Here is a 16,239-nt window from a genome sequence, read left to right on the forward strand (position 1 = left end):
ACCCTTGCTAAAAAACTCTACTAGCAGCATTATAAAGATATGAAGAAAGGCAGAATGGATCCAGAGTACTTTTGATGGTATTTTTTGTTTGTCTTTTAATATACAGTAGTGTATTGAATTCTCACTTGGGAAGAAAAAAGGAAAACAACAAAGAAGTATGCTTTTTCTGTAGGACATATAATATGTGAATATCCTCAACCTAATGTGTGAAGTTCACATTCAAGGATTCACTTTTAAACCATTCTATATTTGGTTCACATTTTATTAAAGGTTGATAAGCTTTATTGAATAAACTTTTCCGAATGTTCTGCTTACCAGTTTATGACTACAAAGACATTATTTAAGGAATATTAACCTCAATCTTTCATTTGAATGAAAACATACAATTCTTAACTTTTAAAGTAAGTTATCTTCTACATAAAATTAAAAACAAAAAGCAGATTTCAAGCACAATGTAAAATAACCACCTATCAATCTTCTCTACCAGACCTTCTACATTCATACTATCTTAGACTGCAGATCCAATTATCCTCCAACATTTGCTGCTCAACCATGCTGAGATTAGTCACCAGCCCTCCAGTTAGACTGTAATAAAAGGTCTATAGGTGCATTTACACTCAGAGAAACCAGGTATAAATGCTAGCATTGCAATCATCTCTTTTCAAGTTACATGCATGGCCATAAATATTGCAGTGATGAATCAGACTATTTCCAGCTACTTTATCCATTCATTTGTAGGACTTACTAATTTTCAAGAAACCTACGTGCAGCATACATTCAAGATGCCGTAATCCTTGACCCAAAGGCCTCACGAATAAAAGTACCAATATGACACAGAAGATATTTCTTCCGATGCCCAGACAGCTGTAGAGTGGCTCCAACATGGATTTGTGATTACCCTCTGTAAATACAATCTCAGCTCTCAGGTTTTTTTTAAGCCTGACATTTTAAGAAACTAATCATACATGCTGAAACTACATTGACCTCTAAGACCATGTGTTGCACAAAATTTGGCAGACTTTCTGCTTCTCAGCAAAAAAATTAACAGCAGATTAAAGTATAAAATGATTTCTGATATTCCAGTCTTTGTGGTCCTTGCTTACTGCAGTAGTTGTATATCATGACGAAAAAGCCTACAACCCTCTAGCCACAGGACACTGCTATACGCTGCCAAAAAACGTCAGAACCACAGTTTTCAGCCCAAAGCTGCAACTACTTGAACTGCAGGAGTCATTTCATTAGCTGAGAGCTGCAATAAGCTGTTCTTTCTCTATGTGGAAAAGCTACTGGTGGGAGGTACAATTCACAGAGGCATACTCCATAAATCATATACCACTTAAAGAAAAACATACTTATGAAAACATTCACAAAGTACTGTACAGTATCTTTCTTATTTATTATCCTTATTTTCTTACTGCATTAATTACTTAGCATTTTGCAGTTCAAAAGCTCACAATAGACTTTAAAGACAGCAGCAAAGTTCTGGAAAATTCCAACTTTTGATCCTATTTGTATTATTTCTGTTGATCTAGATCCTTTGTATTCTGTGTGATATCTTTCTGGTGAATATATTCCTATTTAGCCAAAATAAATAAATAAATAGGTTCTTTAGTTACAGGTTTAAGCCATGATAGTGGTGTTTACTTACCACGTTACTGCTATGTAAGGTAATATAAAATTTTGACTTGATACATAACTAGCTGGGAAAAATAATAATAAAAAACAGCTTTTACAAGCATGAACTACTAGTAAAATACACTGTATCAGTGAACTGTATTGGCATACATAGATGCTTTAAAGCTTTTAATACTGTGATAACCTTCGGTATCTTAATTTTCTTAAGGAAGGCTGTTAAGAATGGACTGTCACTAGTAACAGAGGTGGAAGGAAAAGACTTCAATGTCACAAACAAGTGTTTTCCAGCCATTACTGAACCAAGCAAATAATAGGCTTTCAGATTACCTTTCTAAATTGTTTATGTATTCTTCAAACATTTTTCATGGAAACCATTGAAAATTGCAGATGGATAATAATGAAAGTATATACCTAGCTTTCTTTTTTTTAAACATACATATCACATGTTATACATGAACCCATGACAGATGTGTAATCTCCATTCTCATAGTAAACCTCTTTTATTCTTCATCAATGGCCTATTGCTAAGGAAACAAATACTACACTTTAATTACATGTAGAATTTTTCAATTAATGTCATTTTTGATTCTTATCCTGAGTTGTTTTTATATATTTTTGTATAACACAGCATTTTCTCCTTAAGAGTCATCACTAGCTCCATTTCAATAGCATGAAGTTTTGTTAGTTTGTTTTTGCTTTATTATACTACTACTAAAGACAAGCAAATACAATCTGCAACAGAGCATAATGAATAGTATTTGTATGCTGTTCACTTCTGAACTACAATCATTTTACCTTTGGTGATTAGTACAAAACAATTAAAAAAAATTATTTGAAGCTGGGCTTGGATACCACATCTCTACTACAGATGCAGAATTTGCTGTCACACCCCCAGAATATTCCCTGAGCACTGAGGACTCTCAAAAGCAAAGCACAGCAAAACCTTAGTCCTGCACTCCAATAACGGGTCTACCCAGTGGGTGATGAAGATGGAGCGGCATTTAAATTGGTTTACCTGCCTGTAGAGGTAGTCCTTATCTATTCAGTTTTCTGAGCCATTTTAAGAATTATGGATAAGAGGAAACATACATTTCCAAGTTTGTTTCCATTATTTTTCTCTAGAATTACTCACAAGAACAGTATCAATTCCACTAGAGGGAGGAGCAGGCTCAGTAACTGAATTTCCAGCAAATGTTCTAGTGCGACCTACAACAGCCTAATTCCTGGGTGAAGTATGGCCTTTTGACACAAAGAGCAAAACTGGAGCATGAAGGTCCATTTATGCAGAAATGTTTTATAACAGAAACGACAAAAATTTCTGACCTGTAACAGAGATGAAAGAGAGAGAGAAAGAGAGAGAGAGAGAAAGAGAGAGAGAGAGAGAAAGAGAGAGAGAGAAAGAGAGAGAGAGAAAGAGAGAGAGAGAAAGAGAGAGAGAGAAAGAGAGAGAGGGAGGGAGAAGGAGAGAGAGGGAGGGAGGAAGAGAGGGAGGGAGGAAGAGAGGGAGGGAGGAAGAGAGGGAGGGAGGGAGGGAGGGAGGGAGAAAGATCTCACCCAAGGGCCATTTTATTTCTGCATACATTATTAGGAAAGAGGAATTTTATGACTTTTTTTTTTTTTTAAACCAGAACTGAGTTGTATTTTTAATTATAAATTGTGCCTTTCATGTAATATTTAGTTTTATCCCAATGTCAAAGGACAGCATGATTGAGAAATCTATCTGGAACAAAGCAGCAATTTGTAGCTTATTTCCTCTCTCATAAAGAGCTTCACACAGATCATTTTTCATTTGTTCTCTCTTATTGGTAAGGTTTGATGACAAGATACTATCTTCTTCTGAAAAAAAAATATATATTTAAGAGCTTATAGATTATGAATACCTTATAAATTACAAGGATATTAATGTTTCTAATTCCAGTATTTTTTCCCAAAATATATTTGAGACAGAACAGACCTTGAGATTGCAGAGGGTCCATTTTTCCCAAGAAAACTCATGACCTACGAAGCTCTTATGTCAGAGTTTCTATACATGCACCTACATGTAACTGTATGGCAACTCATTGTAATGAAGAGATCTTTCATTAACGAAACTATTTTTGCAACTTTGGTTGGGACAAGTCCCATGATTAGTTAGTGTAGAGGAAACAGACTCTCTGGAACAGCTGTATCTCATGAAGACAAGCAAGGATGCAGGGAACTTGGCTTCAGTCCAAACTATCCATCTCACCTGCCAGAGAATATCTGTACCAGAAAATGAGGATGTTTATGAGAGAGCTGGAAACCCACATGCATTCCTCTCCTCGGCACCTCTAAAACAGCAGACAGACTGTACATTGGTCTCCACATCAATTCCCCCCTTCAGGGGGCTCTGCCACCATCCACACAAGTGACTTTTATACTCTGCTAAGCACAGTACCGCTACCTTCTAACTGGGTTGGACTAACATCTATCTATAAGTGTGAATCTTCTCTGTGATGACTGAGATATGGTGTTTAAAATAAACACACAAATACTGTATTCTGTGCAATCAACCTACACAAGACCACGACAGATAAATACCATGCTCAGAAAGGAAGATGAGTTAAATGTTGGTTCCTAATTCTTTAGACAATCAATTTCGTAATGCTTTGACATATACCCTTAGAAAATTCTCTCTTACAGAGACTCTACTTTACTTTCATTCTAGCACGTGTAAAATATCTCTGCCTGATGGAGCAGAGCTTGAAAAACTTCAGGTTACCTGGGCCAAAGGCAGTTAAGCTCCTTGGATGTTAAGGCACAAGTCTTGAACTCAATGGGATGCAAAGAGCAGAGTCAATATTCTTATGGTAGCCCCAGGAGGAAATGTACTGCATGATTTTTACACTGGCCAGCATTTTCTGAACACTTTCACACATCTCACTACTGTACCTCAGCCAAGAATCAATGAAAATCTGTATAACTGAAGTCAGATGAAATCTTCCTGCCTTGCCAGAGATGTGTGAAGGTTTGAACCACTCTCCTACATTACGCTATAGTCAGAATAAGACCAGAAGAGATTTTAGTCATCCACAATCATCTTCACATAACAGGGCAGTAATTTCTGTACTAAACTATACGAAATATTTAGTGGTCAGCTTTACCGTAGGTTAATCCTAACATCAGGATAAGAAGTCGCATGTAGCTTGTGATTAGAAATGTGCTGTACAGTCACACAGAGGTCAGTGAAAAGAAATCTGGATTATTTCATTATTGCTACAGTACACCAATTCCCCTTTCAAAACTTTTGATCTGTGATAAGCAAACAAGCATAAATGCTGTAGGATTCAAACTTGGTTCTTGTTGCTGGAGAAAATATTCTGAGTAATATCATCTCACCTGTGGGTGGGCTCCTTCTGGATCAATGAAAGGTTAAATCCACTGTCTCTTTTGATCTCTGTTGATTAGCACAGAACTTGCGTTCTCATTAAGGCAGAGCTGGGTGATGCAGGGCATGCAGGGTACTTGAGCAAGAGCAGATTACAAACTATTTAAACTTCTGAAAAGTAATACACTAAAATTGATGTATTTTGTTTTGCAACATTCAGCATACCTTGACATAGTAAGGTCAAGATCAGCTTCATATGGTTTCATCTTTTAAAGTGCTGCTTATTGCTACCAGTTTCATAAAGTGAATTAATTTCATTGCCATGGCATCCATGGGAATAGGTACAAAACAATCATCGTCTTTATACTTAAACTTATTTATTGAGTGAAACACATACCCAATAAATACCATTATGACCTGTCCGAAAGTAATGCTGGAAAGACTGCTAAGATATTTCACCAGGGAAAACATTAGGAGCTGCTTAGATTCTACAGTCGAACGAGACTCTAGGAGACACTTTTAAAATACAAATACATATATGTGACTTCAGGTAATAAATAAGAGATTTACTGTAATGGCAGTAGAAATCTACTCTAGCAGATTTAGGATAACCATTCCTGAAAATAAGGTTGCAGTAAATTAGAAATGTTTAAATTAAAAGCTCTACAGAAATACCAAAATGAACTACACAGTTAATGTGAATGGATTATTGTGCAGCTGCACATTGGATCTCTCACACATGACGTTAAGGAATAGTAGTAGATAGAAGAGCTACAGGCCCCAGAGAAAATCATTCAGACCACCTGCTTCAAACTACTCCTGCTGAAGATTTTGGGAGGATTTTTACTCATTGGAGAGAGTTCACAGTCAGGATAGATGCTCATAATATGAGCATAATGTGAGAAATTAAAATAAACATGAAATCACACATTGTCAATTTACATGCAAACACCATCAAAAATATTTTAATTATATAAGTTAGTGATGGAATACTCTCCCCTTCCCATTCCCCCAACAAGTAAGACAAAGTAAATGGTGCTTAAGTATGTCACGGTATGAAGATGTCCATCCTTCTCTTAACTGTTTCACTTATTTTGTTTTGGTATTTATTACCAGAAATTTTAAGATTAAGAAATACCACTGTCTGAAAACATGTCCCACAGCTATACTTTGTTCCCTATATCTTACATGCACATTTCAAAATGAAAAAAAAAAAAGTTTCTTTTATGTTAAAATGTTAAAGGCAGAACTCTGAATTTGACTAAAGTGTTTTTGTTTTTTAAAAACTTTTTCAACTGAGATAATACTTCAAGATATAGAAATACCACTTGTTCCACATATTGCTCAGGAGAGAGGAAATGAAAATCCTGGTTTGGACTATTTTGAAGACAACTTGAGTGAGGTAACAGTCTTTGTTCCGTCTTGACAGCCCAAGACTCTTAAACTCAGGAAAAAAAAAAAAAAAAAAACATTTTTTTTTCTCCTTAGTAGAGAACATCCCCAAGTAAAACTTCTTGGTTTTTCTTGTCATCTATTCATTATCATTATTTAAATATATATTGATTGTCCCTTTACCATGACCGTTTTCTGTAATGACATTTGCTGATGTACGCAGGCAGTAAGCTGTGAGTTACTCCAAAACGTTTTCAGCAAAGATAAAGTTAACTTGCAGTTTCAAGTCTCCATGTAAGATGAAACACATTTGGGCCCTGTGATTCCTTCTGCCATACCTTCCATTCTCTCATTTGTCTACTATTACACTCAGAGGAAGCACTCCTATCTCTTCACACCACAGTGTAGAATGTTCAAAAGTGTGCCTTGCTTTCTTCCTTGCATCTTGCACATGCAATCTAAAAGAAATTATTGGAAACAGTTTTTTTTTTCAGGGCTTTGTTTCAATGCTGCATGTGGTCAAGCTTGGTTTCAACACCATGATATAAGAAAGAGTGACTTTTCTTTAGACCTTGTGTGTGCAATGTTTCCAATAGCAACTTTTTTATTCATTTTTAAAATATTAAGTACTATTATCCAGAAGTACTTAGCTACATGAGAGACTTATCTGGGGACTGAATTTGGCTTTATTTTATTCAAATATTTCAGGTAGAAGTCTCTGCAGACAATTTGTTTAGTTTTCCTGTTATATTTTTAAAGCAGAAATTATTTTTTTTTCTAGTCATCAGCTATGAAAACTCAATTGTGGGTTCAAAAAGTCAAGTCATACCCTTAAGTGCATTTATCACTAATAAAATTCTTGACAGTTAGGGTGGATTTGAGGCATAAACTTGCAGAAGAATTTATCCAAGTCACAGCTACTACTGATGATAAATGAGAGTGAAATAAAAGCATTTGACTTTCAGATATTAAGTTGTGTAGGCAAGACTGGCAGTTAAAAAGAAGTCTGTTTAGTAAATTTTGAGAGGTTTATAAGGAAATCAAAATGAGTCTATAACTGCATTGTCCATCTGTTCATAGTAAAATCCTGCTTTAAAGTCTTAGTGTTCTTGGAGTAATAGCAAGTTACAAACTGCCATTCGTTTACATTTCCGTAGTTTTCATGGGCAGCAGTGAACATCACAAGCAGTGATGTTGTATAGTTGGATGATCTTTTCCGGGATGTATGTTGTCTTGGAGGATCCCTAAATTCCATACTCAGTTTTTCTGGAGCTTTCTAACACTTTTTAGTGTGGAAATCTAAATGAAGTTACTTTAGTCTTGGATTTTATAGGAATTACTTGCAGGAAAATATAAGGTGTGATTACAGCAGCACAGTGCAGGTATGGTCATTAACAATGTTTTTTCCATTACCTTTCCAAAGTTCCCTCTTAAAGAAAAGAACTAGGACAACACCATCAACAACAACAACAACAAAAATATTTAATTGACTATCATGCCCAAGGTCAGATAGCTCCATTAAAATACTAGAAGTATCTGAAGTGTGATATATTAGATGACACACCAAAATATGATTTTTTGAATATGTATTTATCACTGTAGCAAACATAGTACTGTGAAGAATCACTGTTGCTGGCAACTGAATCTTAGTATAACAGATCAGTTAAATTATTCTTTGTGCTATTTTTAGGAGTGGAACAGACTTATTTTATGGTCAGTAACAAAGATACACACTTCAAGTTCACTCTTCAGGTCCTCCCTTCTCCCAGCAGTTCTTTCCCCCAAGCCAGGGCTCTGTGATGGAAATTTGTACCATACAAGGAAAATTATCCAGACTCATTTATCCTAAATTCAAGAAAGCAAGACAGAAAGATCAACATTCCAATTCCAATTCGAGGAGTTGCTTTGTTCAGCCTCCATGAAAGATGGGGACAGAGCAGAATTTCCTCAACTAGTAAACTGAGATCTACACCACTGCAATATAGAAACAAGATGAAAGGGCTTTAAAACTCATTGCTGCCCCTTGGAAAGAAGGAAATCCTGTGTGGTGAATAAGGTGAAGATCCAGGCAGCATGAACTGTAAAACAAATCATGGCACCTAGCATACTTCAAAACACTGAGGATAAAGAATTGCTGAGGAACTGCTTCATGCAATAAGTAAGGGACCTAAATTCCAGATACAATTTTCCCAGATGTTCAGGTCTCATGGCTCTTGTCTTCCCAGTAGAGAGACCTCATCAGCACTAACTTCAGCTATCCTATGTAAAGGTTCAAGGAAGCTTCAAAGAAAATGGGCAAATGGCATCTTCTGTCCCTGCTATGCCAGGCTGCAAGGAGAACTGGGAAACACTTGGAGCCAAAAGAGCATCTAAGGAAAGCCTGCGGCCCAGGAACTCAAACACTCAGCTGAAGACCTTCTGGGCCCTGGATGCTACTCCTTAGGCTGATTTTGAACATTAGAATCACATAGTATTAGTCTGAAGCCAGCTGTAATACAGAGAAGTTGGAACAGGATTAGCAACGCCTCCTTGAGGTTGGAGGCAACCAGGAAGCTACGAAGTCCTATTGATGTTTCCTGACAACTCTGCCACACTTTTGGTGCAATGATCAATTTACAGGGACCATGAAGAGCAAGAGGTGAGTTGAATAGGGAAAGAAGCACAAATCTACTCAATGGGCTCACTACTGACAGAGGAGAAAGCTAAAGGATACCCATGGAAATAAAATATGAAAATATGTAAAGTTCTCATGAATTGGCAGGCCTGGAGTACAGACCAAGAAATTGTTAAGATAGGTGATACAGGACTGGAAACAAACAACGTTTCCTGTATGGAAAATTACGCTGAGCTAACCAGGATAGACAGGAGGAAGGCTCACATGTGGACCTTAAAATGGACAAGGACAGATTAATGATTGGAGAAGTCTGGAAAAGAGTATTAATTGAGGGAAAGGATTGATGTGTTTGGCAGGCTATAAATTGATGGTGCTGAGAGAGAACTCATGGGGCTGATGATTAGAAGATGGATAGGGAATGAAAGATTTATGGACTGAGCAGTTTAGACAGGTAGAATATTACAGGTGAAACAAGATAATTGTTAAATCTCTTGCAGATTACAGAAAATATTATCCCTTATATTATTATTTTATTATGTCCCTCACTGTGCTGGATTAGAATTATATGAGTGCTCTGTATTGCTGCATGTTTAACTTATGTGCTCAAGGTATTTATGCTTGCCTTACAGTTCTTTAAAGGCCTATTCAGTTTCATTCCTTTCATTTATTTTAATGCATATTAGAATTGCAGAGGAGAACACAATGTTTCTCTTCATATTTCTACTGTGTAATTTATCACCTTGATGACCCTTGAAATTGGCTAAATTTTTCTTGAGGAGGCCATTTTCCCTATGACGCAAGTAAACCTGTGCAAATCCACTCAAACTGGTTGAATTAGACATTAGGGAACACAGAAAAATGTGCAAAAACCATTAGGCCACAAACTCCTCCTTGAACCTAGAACCAAGCACTGAACCTGTAATTTCCTAAGTCTTGACTAATACTTGTAAAAATAATGTAAAGTGTTCACAAATGTTGTTACAAGAAACTTTAGTCTTGATCTACAGTGATTCTAGTATTTTCCTCAAGAGATAAATATGAAAAAAATCCTGATCTTGTACCTTAACAAGCATGTAGGTAGGAAATTAACAAGGACATAATTTATGTTTAAAAAAAAAAGTGGGATAACGTGTATTTCTTTCTACATTTGAAGACACAGAAGAGGCTATCTGGAGTAGACACACAGGTGGAGAAAATAAAATGTAAGTCCACATCATTTAATTCTTCATCTCCTGCCTTTACAATAACAGGTTTGTAGGATTAATGCATTACATGTAACTTCTGTTACCTGCTACCTGGAAGTATAGATCTGATTCTAAGCAACATGAGATTATTAGATGTCTCTTAGGACAGAGAACACAATTATGAGAGCAAGTTTGTGATTTGGACAAAAAATCCATTACCCTGTCATTTTCACTTTTGTCTTGACAGCTGAATCCACCCCAGAAGGATCACAGCCCCTGGAATTCCTCTCACATATAAGGTCAAGAAAACTTAAATCCCTTACTTTTCCCACCCACTCCTCACCCTGACCCTCCTTTTTCACACTTACCTGTTGAACAACGCAAGTCTGCTAAATGTATACCTAGCCATACGCCACAACAATCAAGTCACAGAACTCAGATGTAAATATCAGACTTCTCTACTCTCAGTTCCATTTAATACTTTACTAGATAAGGAAAGTATACAGCATTTGTTCATCTGCACAAAATCAAAATTTGTACCAAATTTGATTTTTTTTTTTCCTGTGGCAACACAAGAGAAGTCCATGAAACCAAAATAAATAAAGCACAGAAATAAAAGAAATACCAACAAAAAAGCTACAGAACTCAAATAGCCTTCTCTTCTGTTAAGAACTTAGTTCCTTTTAAAAGGAGACTATGTCTAACGAACTGCTTGCTTATGCCATAGTGAAGATACCTGCAGGTACCTCATTACAGAGCTGGTTGATTTTTCCTCATTTGCCCAATATTCAACTGGTGAGGATTCAGTGTTACTGATAGAAACAAGAGGTAAGGATTGAGATTTCTTCTGTTTCACACTGTCACAATAGCATCCTTTGTTTTGTTAAATGAGAATTCTTATGGAAATCAGTGCGGTTTCTGGTCAAGTGTCAGTCATGGTAAGAGTCCACTATTGTAGGGGCCTGGACACAACTGCCAAACAATTTGTGGAAGTCCAGCAGCATTTGCTGGAGGGTTGTTTCTGAAGATGAATGAAGCAGTGAAAGTGAGTCTGAGAAACACTACAATAATGTTATTAGCTTTCTGTCTTCCTTCCTTGTCTCTAATCACCACATACGAGGTCTTCCAACTTTTATAGCCAGTTTACACCAGTGTGATGTCACTGGAATTTATATCAGTTTAAGATGTAGGTAGAAAACATGAAGATGGACAAATATAAAATAAATATAGAAAAAAAAGCACACAGGAAAAAAAAAAGAGTCAGACATGATATTTTGAGATTACCGTTATTACTTCATAATATAACAGGACATTCCTCTTTTGCCTACAAACTGCATCCAGCAAAGGCTTTGCCGTATATTAGCGAAGCGTATGAACAGTTTAATAAGAAACCTTCTTAAAAGCCTGCTCAAATGCCTGTCATTTGAGCCTCTACATGCACCTATGGGACAATGGTCAAAGATCAGAAAAGTGTTCCTTCTGCTCACACGCCTGAAACAGGCGTGTCATAAAACATCCCCCCCAGTGCCCGACACAAAGTTCTTCAGTGTACTCACAATAACCAGCAGCTTTAAAGATTTACTTTTTGTAACTGAGATGCGAAACACCAGCAAGTGAAATTAAAATTAAGAACAACTTCACCTCATTTAAATTCATTTTTGCGTCATCGCTCATTAATTAACCTTAACGCACCCCAGTGAACACGGAGAGAGAAAATAAATAAAAAAAATTATCTACAAGCACATGGAATAAGTCGGAGCGCTGATCACGTTCGAGATGAAACGTCTGGCACCCCAGTTCTCCCCTCTGGCACCACAACTCCCCCCTCCGACCGCGCTCTGCGCCCCCCCCCCCCCGTCCTCCCCCGGCATTTTGCCCGGGGCAGGGGCGGCACCTGCGACCCCCCCGAGCTCCCTGCCCGGGGGCGCTGCCCCTCGGGGCGGGGGGCTGCGGCACTGCAGCAGTAGCAGCTGCAGCGGAGACCTCCCTCCTCCTCCTCCTTCCCCCCGCTGGGGGCCCTCCATTGTGCGCGGAGGCGACCGCACACCCTCAGGCTGCGCGCCCAGTGGAACCCCCCTCTCCTCCACCCCCCCCACCGGGCGCGGTGTCGCAGCCCCCTCCCGCTTTCCGATTTTCGCGATGCACCTACACATAGGTGGGTAAATACGCGCATCACATACTACACTCACATCCACATCCCCACCCCCGTTCGCCACCCGGGAAGGGGAAAGGCTCCTGGCGGCGCGGCGACAACAAAGCCGGCTCTCCTCCTCGCCCCGCACAAGTTGGGAGGCCCCCCGGTCCCCCCTCCGAGTTCTCCGCGGCCAAACTTCTTTGTCGCACCGGAGCAGAGGCAACTTTGTGGGCACGCAACCCGCCGCCGGTACCTGAGGGGAAACTTGTCGAAGCGCTCCCCCCGCGCTCTGGGGGCTCCCGCATCGCCATCTCCCGCCCCGACCCCTCCCGCAGCCCCCGGGGAGAAGCCCCCATCCCATTCCCTTCCATCCCATCCCATGCTCTGCCCACCCCACCCCACCCCACCCCACCCCACCACCGCGGGACTCACCGCCGGGCTCCACAGGCTCTCAGAGCAGCGGCAGCCCCATCGCCCAGGCTGCCCTTTTCCAACTTTCCTTGCGCAGAGCGGGGCTGCGGGGAGGTGTATTTATACGGAGAGAGAGAAAGAGGGAGCGCTGAAGACGACAAGCTGTTCGGGAGAGTTTTAAATCAAAAAGGGGGATGGAACCGGATTTCTCCCCAGTATCAGGGCCCCGGAAAATCAAATCCTTCTCCAGAAGAGCATTCTTTCAGAGCCGTTATCTGTGTTACTATTAATGCGTGGGGCAGGAGGCATCGCATACAAATAGATCCCGGTAGCAGCCTCTACTGGTGGCTGCCGAGGGCCCCTGGGTCCTACTGCTCCGGCGCCGGGAAACTACAAAGCCCAGCGGCTGCGAGCGGCCACGGGATGGGGGGAGGCGAGGGGGACCGAGCCCTAGCCCCGCTTCGTGGGTTCGTTTCCTCCGGTGTTTAACCGAGAGAGAGCCACCTCCTGAACGGCTGGCGTGAGCCAGCTGCCCTTGCGGTGCTATTGTGAGGGCTGCTGTGAGAGACTCAAAATAAATAAATAAATAAATGAAGGGGGGGGGGGGTGTTATTTGTCGACAGCTTTTTTTTTTTTTCTTTCCCTCCTGCACTGTCGAAATGATCCGTCACGTTCCCTAATAATTATGTAGTTACTTCCATGGTCATTTATTCATTGAATTTCACTTACCTGTGCTTCTTTCTTTCTTTCTCAGGTTATGGCTTGCCAAGGAACATCTATTGGTTTCCATGTGGAAAAAAAAAATCTTAAAGCAATTTATTCCTTATTAAAAGGGAAAAAGTGGAAAAAAATAATTATCATGGTAAGCTTTCTCTATTAAAAATATAGAGACTGTTAATTTACAATATTTAAATTATGTTGCTTTTTGGATATTAAAAAAAAAAAAAAATCACTGGACCAAATAAAAGATTTCCCATTTGAAAATTCAGGCAGTAAAAAGAACAGCAAACAGACACAGCATTTATGTATGGACTGTTAAACAGAGAGTAAGCATGAGACAATAATGGCAAAGGTCAGCAAAACTGAGAACTGAAAACAATGTAAGCACTTGCATATGCAGGATTGTCACATGGACCTAAACTTCTATGACTGTCTTGCAGATAATATCCATTATATAAACAGCATATATCAAAATAATGCACATTTGTAGGTTTTACGTTATAAGTTTTAATGAGGTCTTTTAAATAATGTACAGAGATTATCTGGAAATAAATCCTGCAATACATTGCAGTGCATAAGACAGTTAAAGATCTAAACATTATCCTCTTGCCCTACACAAAAGAATGGAAGTCAAGGAGACATTACCCAAAGGGTTCCATGTATTGGGTATTGTTAATATGTCAACGTCCTTACAGTCTAGTTGGGAGCTACCAACATAAATACAGATGTCATTACAAAGACATTTTTACAAATATTATTGAAAAGTCAAACATGCAGCATAAGGTTATTTGCCATGAGCCCATGATTTTGTCAGGCATGTAGGCAGAGAGAGACAAATTTAAAACAAAGCATGGAGGAAAATACAGTGTTTAAACAACTCTTGCACTCTGAGAATCAACAGTAGTAGTTGAAACGTTCTTTGAATGGAGTACTCTGCATGTCTAGAAAGAGATCAGCAGAGATGGGAGAAATCAATCGGAATTTTTATGCATCAGTAACCTCTGATGAGAGAGGCATTGCAGTATTAGCTCAAAGCCAGGCCTCTAGTGCTGAATTTCAGACCTACCTTACAGCTTGCATCATTAAGATCTCGTATCTTGTTGGAAGAAGGTTCTAACACTTTGTTCTCCAAGTTCTGTTGCTACTTTGGTTTGGGTATTTTACCCCTTATGTGACACGTATGGCCCAAAGCAGTAGTATTTCTGTTTTCGGAGGAGATATACCAACTAACAAGCTTCTAGCAATGCAACCTTCAATTAATATTATAGATACACATAGAATGATACTTTTCTTTTTCCTTTTTTTTTTTTTTTTAAAAAATATCAATTGTGTTACTTTGAAATCAGATGATATTGTAGCTGTTTACAATTCCAGGCCAATTTTATTATTTATTATTTATTTATTTTATTATTTATTTTTTACTTTCAATCTACTTATGGCAAATTCTGTTTACCTGAGAGCTCAGCATAAGCTTCTTATCTCTTGTATCCTGTTACACTTCCATGGATCTTACACCCTCTATAATAACCTTAAAGAGATGGCTGCTTAACATCAATTTTAAGAAGGACAGGGTCAGGCTTATCGTATTTAAATAATAATAATAATAAAATTATTGGTAATTTCTATCACCTGCAAATTTAACAAAAATATTAGATCAGTATAAATTCAAATTAAGGAAGTGATAACCAACAGTGTCACAATTAAAAAATTACTGTGTGAATGAGAGAAATTGCCATAGCCATTGTAGTGCCTACAGAGATTAATGAAATATAGCTGTGAAACTGTTTTAATAGATAAATTGGGTGGGTGGTTAAACATCTGAGCTAGGATGATTACTTTGTAGTGAAACAAAACAAAGAGGAATAAATCAGAAAGCTGCCCTATTACCACAATTAAAATGCAATTGCTTGATCAATTATCACTCTAGCTAATAGCTTGATGGAGGATGAGCAAATAAATAAAACATTACACTAACCAAAGTTCTTTGAAGTATAACAATGATATCTTTATGCCTATGTGTTCCTTGTATGTGTGCGCCTAATATCTGTATCCTGCATAATATAAGCAAGGCTGTATATAGAGTATTTATTTATTTGTAGTGTACAAGAAAACTATCAATGACACATGATCATGATGATGCATGCAGTGGTTAAATAGCTAACACAGGCTCAGATTACCAATATAATACATTTCTATGTTTTCTAGATGTCTACGAGTCTCCTTGTTTTACATGTTTAACAGCCAAAGCTGTTTTGGAATAGCTTCTTCTTGGAATAGTTTCCAAAGTTAATGAATGCGATGACATGTCTGCTACCAACTTGTCCTTGGAGAACGATGGTCACTTACCATGGTACTTGTGAACAGGGTACATTCTAGGGAGGTAGTAAAGTTGACAGTGACTGTCATGTATCATCATTACATTTTTCTATCTCCAGTGCTCAGCAAAGCATGCATTCCTATGTAGGAAGGTAAGTGATAGCATGTGTTTGTATGGAACAAAATATAGTGTATAAAGGCAAATAACTTGCTTATCTATAGTACGAGCACCCTGTGATAACCTGATCTGAAGTCAGTGGGAGTGAGCTGACTTGTCCCCTTGATCCAAAGTCCTGCTCAAATATAACACTTTTTTTATCTACAGAAGTATTTACACAGTATAGTTTGAATGTGGAGTGGACAACTACTTTTAATGACTATTCAGTGTGAAAAAAATACGTGTATTTATGTTACCTAACAGCAACACAGAGTCTGTTAAAAAATTCAATAAGTTTTGAGAAAAAAACATAGGCTCGTGGTGAGCTTC

The sequence above is a fragment of the Cygnus olor genome, chromosome 1 (genome assembly GCF_009769625.2).
Source record: "Cygnus olor isolate bCygOlo1 chromosome 1, bCygOlo1.pri.v2, whole genome shotgun sequence".
Classification (NCBI taxonomy): Eukaryota; Metazoa; Chordata; class Aves; order Anseriformes; family Anatidae; genus Cygnus; species Cygnus olor.